The sequence below is a fragment of the Monodelphis domestica genome, chromosome 7, assembly GCF_027887165.1.
Source record: "Monodelphis domestica isolate mMonDom1 chromosome 7, mMonDom1.pri, whole genome shotgun sequence".
NCBI lineage: Eukaryota > Metazoa > Chordata > Mammalia > Didelphimorphia > Didelphidae > Monodelphis > Monodelphis domestica.
Window position 1 is genome coordinate 257371905 of NC_077233.1, and position 10527 is coordinate 257382431.

The 10527-nt window shown below is 37.8% G+C and overlaps 1 pseudogene; it reads left to right on the plus strand.

Moving 5' to 3' along the window:
- Window positions 1-1059: 1059 nt before the first annotated feature.
- LOC100020992 (phosphatidylinositol transfer protein beta isoform-like) lies at window positions 1060-3211 on the plus strand (annotated as a pseudogene).
- Window positions 3212-10527: the final 7316 nt, after the last annotated feature.

Sequence of the window (10527 nt, forward strand, 5' to 3'; positions counted from 1 at the left end):
CTCATGCCTTTCTTCCTCCTGTCTGTAATTAAACTCTATAAAAGGTTGACGGCTGTCTTGAGTTTTCACTTAAGAATTACATAGCTGAATTCCTTGGCGACCTTAAATTAATATATATCAGTCTTTTAAAGTGATTTCCTTGTCACAATAGACCATCTCCCAACCTGAGACACTCCTCCTATTCCTCCTCCTCTTCCTCCCTTCCTCCAGGCTCCTTTGAGGTGACACCTTTCTTTCTGGGTTCTCTTCTTCTTCCTCCAACTACTATGTGCTAATTTTGTAAATATTTTATGTCTATTTATCTCTGCCCATATTGTTTCTCCTTGGCAGAATGTAGGTTTCTTTTCTTTTTTTTAAACCCTTACCTTTTGTCTTGGAATCAATACTGTGTATTGGTTCCAAGACAGAAGAGTAGTAAGGGCTAAGTAATGGAGGTTAAGTGATTTACCCAGGGTCACACAACTAGGAAATGTCTGAGGTCAGATTTGAACCCAAGACCTCCCATCTCTGAGCCTGACTCTCAATCCACTGAGCCTCCTAGCTGTCTCAAGAATTTAAGTTTCTTAAGAATAAGATGCATGATTTTCTTCTTTGAATCCTCAGCACATAGCATTGCGACTGGCATGGTGGTAGATGCTTGAAATACTTGCTGAATGGAAGCAAATAACCTTCTTATACTTTTCAGCTATGCCAAAATAAGCGACATTTGTAAAAGTGTAAATTTTAGAGCATTACAGCGTCAGCTATTGTATAATTTAAACATTAAATATATATTGGATTGTATAATTAGCTATTTCATATTTATTAGTATAATTTCCACAATTAATTGATAGGAACTATGACTTTTATGTGCATTTTGTTCCCCTGATGTTCCTAACACATAAAAGACATTCTATAAACAGCTGCTAGCTGATTTAAGGGTTATCCTATCTGTTTATCAAAAAGGTACATTTTTAGGGATAGGAATATAGTTGGGTTCTCAAGACCAAAATTTTTTATTCTAAATTAATTTTTTGCCAAATGAATTTATTGGATTCCTCTTTCCATCTGTAACTTGGTCCTCCTTCAGCAAATTCCTTTGGTTCAAAGTAGACTTTGGCTCAGCAACCACTGAAAAAACTCTTGGTCTAAAAGATCAAAAGAAAGATATTCATGGACTCAAGCCACTTTCTTCTCCACCAGTCCCATACCTAACTGTTAGACTCTTTTTTTGAGAACCTGCTTTCACCTCTTTTAAATGGTCTTGTTCATATCCACTCCACACATCACTATAGTCTAGGGGACTGCAGAGCTTCCCTGGCATGGCATCCAGAGTGGAAAACTGTGAGTATATTTTGCTGTGGTTGCCATAACTCTTACCTCTGTCTTGTTTCTTTCCAGTTCCTTCTTGAGTTTTCCCTTAGCTGTTATAATTGATAGAGTTCTGGCCTTGGAATCAAGAAGATCTGAATTCAGTCCTGACTCACTTAGAAGTCATAAGATCCTAGGCAAGTCACATAAATCATCATACCATTAGTTTCCTCTTCTATAAAATGAGAATAGAGCACCGTGATGGGGAGTGGTGGCTGTGGCAGCAGTGGCAGCAGCATGGAGGAAATGATGGTGCTGATTACGGAATTCCATGTGGTTTTACCATGTTCAAGAGCATCAGGTTGGATATCTTTACTCTGTGGTCAAAGCCAGTAAAAATGAAACAGCAGGTGGAGAAGGCATTGAAGTATTAATGAATGAATCTTATGAGGAGGATGGTGAGAAAGGACAATTCACATGCAAAATTTACCAGTTAAAAAGTAAAGTTCCTGGGTTTTTAAAGATGATTGCACCTGAAGGTTCTTTGCTATTTCATGAGAAAGCCTGGAATGCATACCCCTACTGTAGAATTATAGCATTGTGACCTAAACTATATTAATTATTGGTTGCCATGAATATCCCAAATAAAAAAAAATACCCAAGTCAGATGGAAATTTATGGTGATTTAATTAATATAGTGGAAAGAAATTAAGAAGAAGGGAGAAGGAAAGGATGTAGGATTTCTCCCGCCTGGCTTGTGCCAGGGGAAGATTAGAGGCTTTAGGAAGGTAAGGTTTTTGGAGAGTAAAAGAGGAAGGAATCAGCCTGAACTCCAAGAGGGCTCAACCAAGATGCTTGAACCTGAATTAGCTCAAGAGCAAACTCACCGCCAAAACCCAGACAAATAGCTGCCACCACGCCAAGATTTTGGAATGCTTAACATGCTGCCAGCCAGAGCCACCTCTCCAAGGAAAAAGGGAGAAGAGAGGAAGTGGCATGCCCTATATAGATGGTTTTATGTCACTTTCCTGCATCTCATCTGTACCAATATTTGCTTAGCTTGACTTAGGACAGCCCAGGGATCTGTCAGCTGTTTATGCACATGTCTTTTGAAGGCCATCTTCTTAGATACTTAATCCTAGAGTGTGGGTGCAGACATTCCTGACCTCATTAAACTAAGTAGGGTTGAGCAATATAGAGTTCCCAAGACCTGATTCTGTTAGAACAAGTATCTCCATTGTTACAAATCAGGAAATAACTAAATCAAATCTTCTAAAGTACAGTCTGAGAGAGTGGAATAGTTTTAAAATTCACAAAAAGAATTGTATCAAAAGAATACATGAAAGATGACTTCATTAAAATTGAAACCTGGCATAAACCACACTTGGGAACAATAGAAAATGTCCATAATTTAGATCCTAACACATGGAAGACAGGTGAAATTGTCCATATTGATATTTCAGACCAAAGTCAAGTAGAACCTGCAGATTACAAAGCAGATGAAGACCCAGCATTATTCCATTCAATCAAGACCAAGAGAACCTTTAGGACCCAACTGGAAGAGAGATTTGGCAAATAATCAAATGTGTACTTACAAGCTAGTAACCTTCAAATTCAAGTGGTGGGTTATGTACAACAAAGTAGAAAACTTTATTCAAAAACAAGAAAAAAGAATATTTACCAACTTTCACCATCAGGTTTTTTTTTTTTTGTTGGATTAACAAGTGACCTGACCATGGAAGACATTGGAAAAATGGAAGATAAGATCCAGAAAGAGCTGGAAGCTATGCCTAAGAAGGCTTCCATTGGAGGAACAATAGCTGAGGGTGTCTAGATGAATCTTCTGTAAGGTCAGAGGCTGTATCAAGCTGTTTACATAATCAAGGTCAAGTGAGAGGTACCAGTGCTGTCCAGGATGAATGAGGAGGGATATGACCAGTGAATTGCAGTGTTGATGTTTCACAGACCTTTGCATGTGATGATCTGTACACATGTCCCTCTATCTAAACACGTGTATATGTGTATATGTATATATGTAAATCTATAGCTGTATGCAAAACACATGTAGAGCTATAGATACTGGTGCACACACTTGTATATGTACATACATACATCTACTTAGGGGATTCATACAATTTCTCCAGAGTACTATACCTACAGTAAAAATGCAAAGGAAAATGTATACCTGAAGCAGATTTTAATAATTATCAGAGTAATGCCATCAATGGATGAATCGATTACAATGTAATGGTAGCTGGTATGTTTCATAGATGTCAAGTTGTGGACCAATATATACTTTTTTTTTGTTCTCATAAGTGTCTTTTAAAACCTTCTATTTTAGTCTCATAAGTAAACAGACTTCCAAAGCAAAAGTATATTCTGAATTTTTTGTTTTCCCTTTGATTCTGGAATGTAAACTATGAATGTATTTATAGCTATTTATTTCTGGATGGTCACGATCTTACAGCCAACTTTGAGGATTTCAGAGCCTGTTAGGCACAAAAGAAATGGGTCATAATAGTATTTAGTCTCAATAAAAATCACTATAGGCTCAGTAGAGAAGTTGGAAGTCTAGAACTTCCCTTGAGTCAAATTTCTTGTATCTGAAATGACTATTTTCTGAAATTGCATTTTGGAAACTATGCAAACTGTCTCAATTTCTCACAACTTACACAATGGAATATAATGATGACTTTTAGCTCTTTTCATGTTGAAAACACATGTTAGAAGAAAGATGTTCACTTTCCAATAAGATGAAAGTGGGCATGCTATGAGGATGATGGTATATTACCAACACCTTTGTAGACTGTCCTCAAATCTTCAGGATCTTTAAAGAAAATAACTTATCCAGAGCCTCTCCTAGAGAACTATTAAAATGCTCATTAGACAGAAACAAAGAAGTTATTTTAGGAACAATACATCAGTAAGAATTTTTTAAAGTCAGGTTTCTTTGTCAGATTCCAACTTTTTTCCTTCTTAGTTCTAGAAGCTTGTATAGGACAAGGTGTAAGCCCTGATGCTGAAAATCATGCTCCTTGCCACTTAAAACATGCCCCACTGCAGTAGAAGAGTGACGCGGGTCATTTAATTTGCTGAAGGCTCAGCCAGCTCCCTTGAATCTGCCCACTGATTTTTATCCCCTATTGAAGTGATCACTGTGCTCTGACCAGGGGACGATTTGCTTCATGTTGTCCTGTCAGCTCCAGCTCCACCTACACACATCTTGTGTGTACTCAGTAGGAAAACCAATGCTTGCTCCCCGTGCTTCTTGGGACCAGGCTTGGTCACAGCAAGATGGTTTGGGGTGAGGAGGGTTGCTGCTAACTAGCTGGGATAAAGGTCTGGCTCTGTCCATTTCCTGGACACAATCCTCATTGGCATCAGCAGCATTGTGGGGAGTGTGCACTTGCATAGACAATAGTGCCTGACTAGTTTCTTGATTGGCCGTGGAAATTGGAAGGATCGTATAGTGACCTAAAATAACTCTACAGTTTCTTGTGCAAATTACAGTAAGGCAAAGTCATTGAAATTGGAACGGAAAATAAATTTGATCACAAAATGCTCAAAACAAATTAAAAGACAATAAAATGAGAATAACAATAATCCCTACCTCAGAGAGTTGTAAGGAACGAATGAAATAATATTTAACACACTTTGAAAACCTCAAATTGCTGTGTAAATGGGGTGATGATTATTAATATTAATAATATTATCATTACAATACTTTTCAGACTCTAGACATGTTTATCATCCAGTGCCTGATAGTGGCTCATATGAGAGGATTATACTCAAAGATATTCCCCATCTATATGTCTTCATGACTTCATTTAATATTACCTGAGTGCCAGGCCCAATAGTGCTAGGATTTAGAGTTTAGACAGGTACATTTGCCCTTTCACATGGACCTTTTTGCACTGTCAAGAGACCCAGAATGACTTAAAATCCCAAAGTGCATTGAGTTTCTCGTAACGATATTGTAATACGTCATCCACACACGGATAAACATTTCCTTCCACTTATTTAAGTACCTTAACATCCCATCGTTTCAAGATAAGGCAGCACTGAATGCACAAATCACATAGTGTGCTTTAGGTAGGCTGCTACCTAAATGGATGCAATCCATTTTAGGCTTCAAACTTGAATAGATGCAAACCTTTTCTCTTTCATTTGCCACACGTCCCCGCCCCCTTTTTTTATAACTCTACTCAGTAGGAATTTAAGACTCTTTGATTACTGATTACTTAGTCAATCTGATTTCTGTGAGGTCAGGGTTAATCTGTTGCAAGTTTCTGACCTTCTGCTTTTGTTTAATGTGGCTTGCCAAGATTAAAATGGGATTAGGGCTCATCAGCAGGCAAAAATAGCTTTGGTACAAGAAATCTTTTAAATACGTTCTACCATCTCCTAGATTCAAGGTATATGATTCTAATAATGTCAAAGAGTCTCTCTCTTTGTTGTTCTGTATAAAAAGATGTGGGGACCTAGCCAGCATCTGTAACATATATTGAGGATCATTGATTTAGAGCTAAAAGATTCTTAGAGGCCATTTAGAAAGAGGCCACCTCTTTCCAGATACGAGGAATTTGAGGTTTAGAGAAATTTTAATTTGAGTTCAGGTTCACCCAAGTAGCAAGGAATGCTCTCAGGATTTGACTCCTTGTCCTCTGACTCCAAGCCAGGCTGGCTCTGTAGAATTGTTTTTCCAGTCTTTCACAATGCCTTTATACTAATTCCATCCAAAATCTCTTTGCTTCTACTTAAAGTCTTTCCTGATCCCTACAACACTCCTGCCACTCCTAGAGCCCTCCTTCCAAACGACCTTGTATTCATTTGGTATAAATTCCATAGACATTTATTCTGAATATCCAACATGATATATGCACATTTTTGTCTCTGGCAATAAAATGTAAGCCGAGATCGTTTCTTTTCTTTTTCTTTGGATTGTCTCCAGTGGCTAGCACTATACCTGCCATAGCGTAGGTATATGCTTGACTGATTGATTGATTCGCTTGATGGCTTTTGTGTGCATAATTGCAATCTGGTTGAATGAGAAATACAGTTCATAATTATGGGAAAGAAAGAAATTAATCAGCTGGTTAGAAAATGCATTTCTTGAAAGTTTCATCACCACTCAGGTTAAAATTAATTCATAAAAGTAATTCGTCAATAGCTATTTTCATCAAAGTCTCCATGTGAGGATAGAGTACTGGACTTGGTATCAGGACAACTTCTTTATTTCAAATTTGGCCTCAGATACTTACTGGCTGTGTGACTCTGGGCAAGTCATTTAACCCTGTTTGCCTCAGTTTCCTTATCCATCAAATGAGTTGGAGAAGGAAACGCAAAAAACCATTCTAGTATCTCTGCCAAGAAATAATGAGTCAAACACAACTGAAATGAATGAATAACAGACATTCTACGTGAGCACAAAGACATCACTTGAGAGGCTTTGTTATGTAGGTTATCAATATTAGCTTAGAGGGGTAGTAACGTAATTCAGTGGATAGAGCTCCAGGCCTAGAGACAGGAGGTTCTGGACTCAAATCTGGGTTCAGACACTTCTTAGCTTTTATTTAAATTAAATTATATCTCTAATAATAAAAATATTCTATTTTATGAGGTTTATTAAGGATCATTAAAAGTCAAGGAATAAAGAAGATACAAAATAAAAACCACGTGCCTATGGATGATTAGCCAGTTTAAAATCCTTGCACTTAGTTTACTACATAATTGCTACATAATTGCAAAGGAAGGAAGAGAAGAGAAGAGAGCATGGGAGGCATTACTGCCAGTTAAATACTAATTGTGATCTTGCCAAAGTGGGGACTCAGGTGAGATTATAGGGAATTCTGGGAAATACCAAGGACTTCTGGGGATTGAAGTTAGGGTTCAAAATCTCTACTTTTACACTTTGTGACTCAGACAAATCACTTAACCCCAATTGCCTAGCTCTTCCTGCTCTTCTGTCTTAGAACTAATATTTACTATTAATTCTAAAATGGAAGGCAAGGATTGTTTTATATTAAATAAAATTTAATTAATAATATATTAATAATTATCTAATATATTATATATTTTATGTGACAATGTAACATAATTATTTTATATTTTATAATACATAATATATTTGATTGCTATATAATATTTATTATATAATAATTATATATAATAATTTTTTTTCAGTTTAGTTCTCTATAAAATGAACTAGAGAAGAAAGTGGCAAACTACTCCAATATCTTTCCCAAGAAAACCCCTAATGGGATCACAAAAAAATCTGGCATGACCAAAAACAACTAAATAACAAAAGCAATAGAATTAGAATTGAACTAAGAGGATGTGGGTTCAAATCCCAGCTGTGTGATTTGGAGAAATTCACCTAACTTTGGAGGGCCCCAGAAAGGTAATTTCCAGGTTTATTTTGCTTTATTTTAATACACTATTACCCATTTAAACTGTCTACTAGTTATTTCCTCATCTCAAGTATTCCCATTTATGCCTCTCCTCTCTGCACTCCCTCATCACCTCCATGTGTTAAAACACCAAACTTTCTTCAAGGGTATTCCTAATTTGCCAATTAGTATTTTGACTAGATGATCTCTAAAGTCCCTTGAAATGAGGTAAAATATTTAGTAACTGGCTCTTTGAGGGGGGGAAATGTACTTATGACATACTTTAAGTTTAATTCGTAACGACAGGTTGGTGACTCAGTGGATAGAGATCCAAGCCTGGAGACAGGGAGGTCCTGGGTTCTAATTTGACCTCAGACACTTCCTATTTCGGTGACCCTGGGCAAGTCCCTTAATTCCATTACCTAGCCCTTACCACTTTTCTGCTTTGGAACCAATATTTAGTATCAGTTCTAAAGAAGGTAAGGCTTTATTATTATTATTATTTTTTACTTTAACTAACCTTGCTGTCATTTTCCCTTCAATTCCTTGTCTAGCCATTCCAAAACATAAATTAAGTACTGATTTGTAGCATTTCCCAGTTTCTGGAGTAAATGCTTACACCAAAAATTCAACAATTGGCTCAAAGTGAAGTTTGATCTAACTCCCGGAGTCTGGTAATTCCAACTCTCAATTCATGATCCCGCACCTACTCCTCAATGTTTTAAGAGCCATTCCAGTTCTAGATCTGTATTCTATTTTTACATGTTGTATGACACTTGCTCCTCAGTCCTAGGAGAACATAAGTTTCTTGCAGACAGAGAATGTTGTTTTCCTACCCTGAGGGTAAGCGTTTATTTAATGAGGACTTTTTGGAAAAACTACTCAAAAGTTTATCTACTCTATTTTCCTCTAATTTCTAGCCACATTGGATTATTATCTGACCTTTGTTCTCATTCAGCCTCTTTTCATATTTATACCTTTGATCATACTCTTCCTCAAGGCAGGGACAGTCAGTCTCATTATTCCCACCTCTTTCCCCACATACTTCTCAATAGATCCAGCCCCTCCTGCCTTCCTTCAAGACATTAGACAAATGCTAAGTCCCCCAGGAAGCCTTCCCTGAGCATTCTCCATCAGAGAGATCCCCTTCCCATACACACACACACACACACACACACACACACACACACACACACACACACACACACACATGCTCCTTCCTACCATGGAGAAAATAATCTTTCCCTCCTCAAAATTCCTCATCAGATATTTTACCTGATCCTCCTCTCCAGGGCACTTTTTTCCTTCCTTCTATTGGAGCAAAGAGTGGATTGGTCATTTCTCCACCCCTAGTGATGTTCTTGAGAATATTTGCTGAATTTGTTTGAAGGAAACCTGTATTCTTTTTATGCCACTAGATGGAGAAGTAACATCACTCTGGTTGGCTGTGGCCCACCTACATTATCCCAAGATACCCCTATTGAGCCTCTCAGGAATAGCCCTAGAATAAGGCTTGGGTGAGAAAGAACATTGGTCTGGGTGATTCAAACCTCATTAGGAAGATAGCAGACTCACACTCTCTTCTCAAGTTGAGTTTATTCTGAGTTTTCTCACCAGAGTCATGACAAATATGCCCTAGTAAATGTAGGAGGTGGGTTGCCAGGGAATGGTGTTACAAAAGGGGGCAGAAATATAAAAAATGAGGATGTCAGATGAGCTAAAAACTGTAGAGGAAACTAACATGTTAATTAAAACAATAGTTGCAATCTGTGAGTAGAGATTCACGCTTACTTTTCTAAGCTTGAATTTCTTCAAGAAATAGCATTACAATTAGGTCTTGAGAGGGGGAAACTCCCTCTTTTCTTTGATTTTCTTGAGAGCTAGCTGGGAAAGAAATCTCCTGCCAGTTGAATGAATAATTGAGAATTGGTAGACAGGGACTATTTAAAATTGCATTTTAAAGTTAGCAAAAAATAATAGTTATTTCTTTTTTTTTTTTTAATTTTAATATTATTTTATTTGGTCGTTTTCATACATTATTCACTGGAAACAAAGATCGTTTTCTTTTCCTCCCCTCCCCCCCCCCCCCCCCCCCCGCCTTTCCCTCTCCCATAGCCGACGCATGATTCCACTGGTTATCACATGTGTTCTTGACTCGAACCCATTTCCCTGTTGTTGGAGTTTGCATTATAGTGTTCATTTAGAGTCTCTCCTCAGTCTTATCTCCTCCAACCCTGTGGTCGAGCAGTTGCTTTTCAGCGGTGTTTTTACTCCCACAGTTTATCCTCTGCTTGTGGGTAGTATTTTTTTTTTTTAGATCCCTGCAGATTGTTCAGGGAAATTGCATTGATACTTATGGAGAAGTCCATCACCTTCGATTGTACCACAATGTATCAGTCTCTGTGTATAATGTTTTCCTGGTTCTGCTCCTTTCGCTCTGCATCACTTCCTGGAGGTTGTTCCAGTTCACATGGAATTCCTCCACTTTATTATTCCTTTTAGCACAATAATATTCCATCACCAACATATACCACAATTTGTTTAGCCATTCCCCAATTGAGGGGCATCCCCTCATTTTCCAATTTTTGGCCACCACAAAGAGCGCAGCTATGAATATTTTTGTACAAGTCTTTTTGTCCATTATCTCTTTGGGGTACAAGCCCAGCAGTGCTATGGCTGGATCAAAGGGCAGACAGTCTTTTATCGCCCTTTGGGCATAGTTCCAAATTGCCCTCCAGAATGGTTGGATCAATTCACAACTCCACCAGCAATGAATTAATGTCCCCACTTTGCCACATCCCCTCCAGCATTCATTACTTTGCATAGCTGTCATGTTAGCCAATCTGCT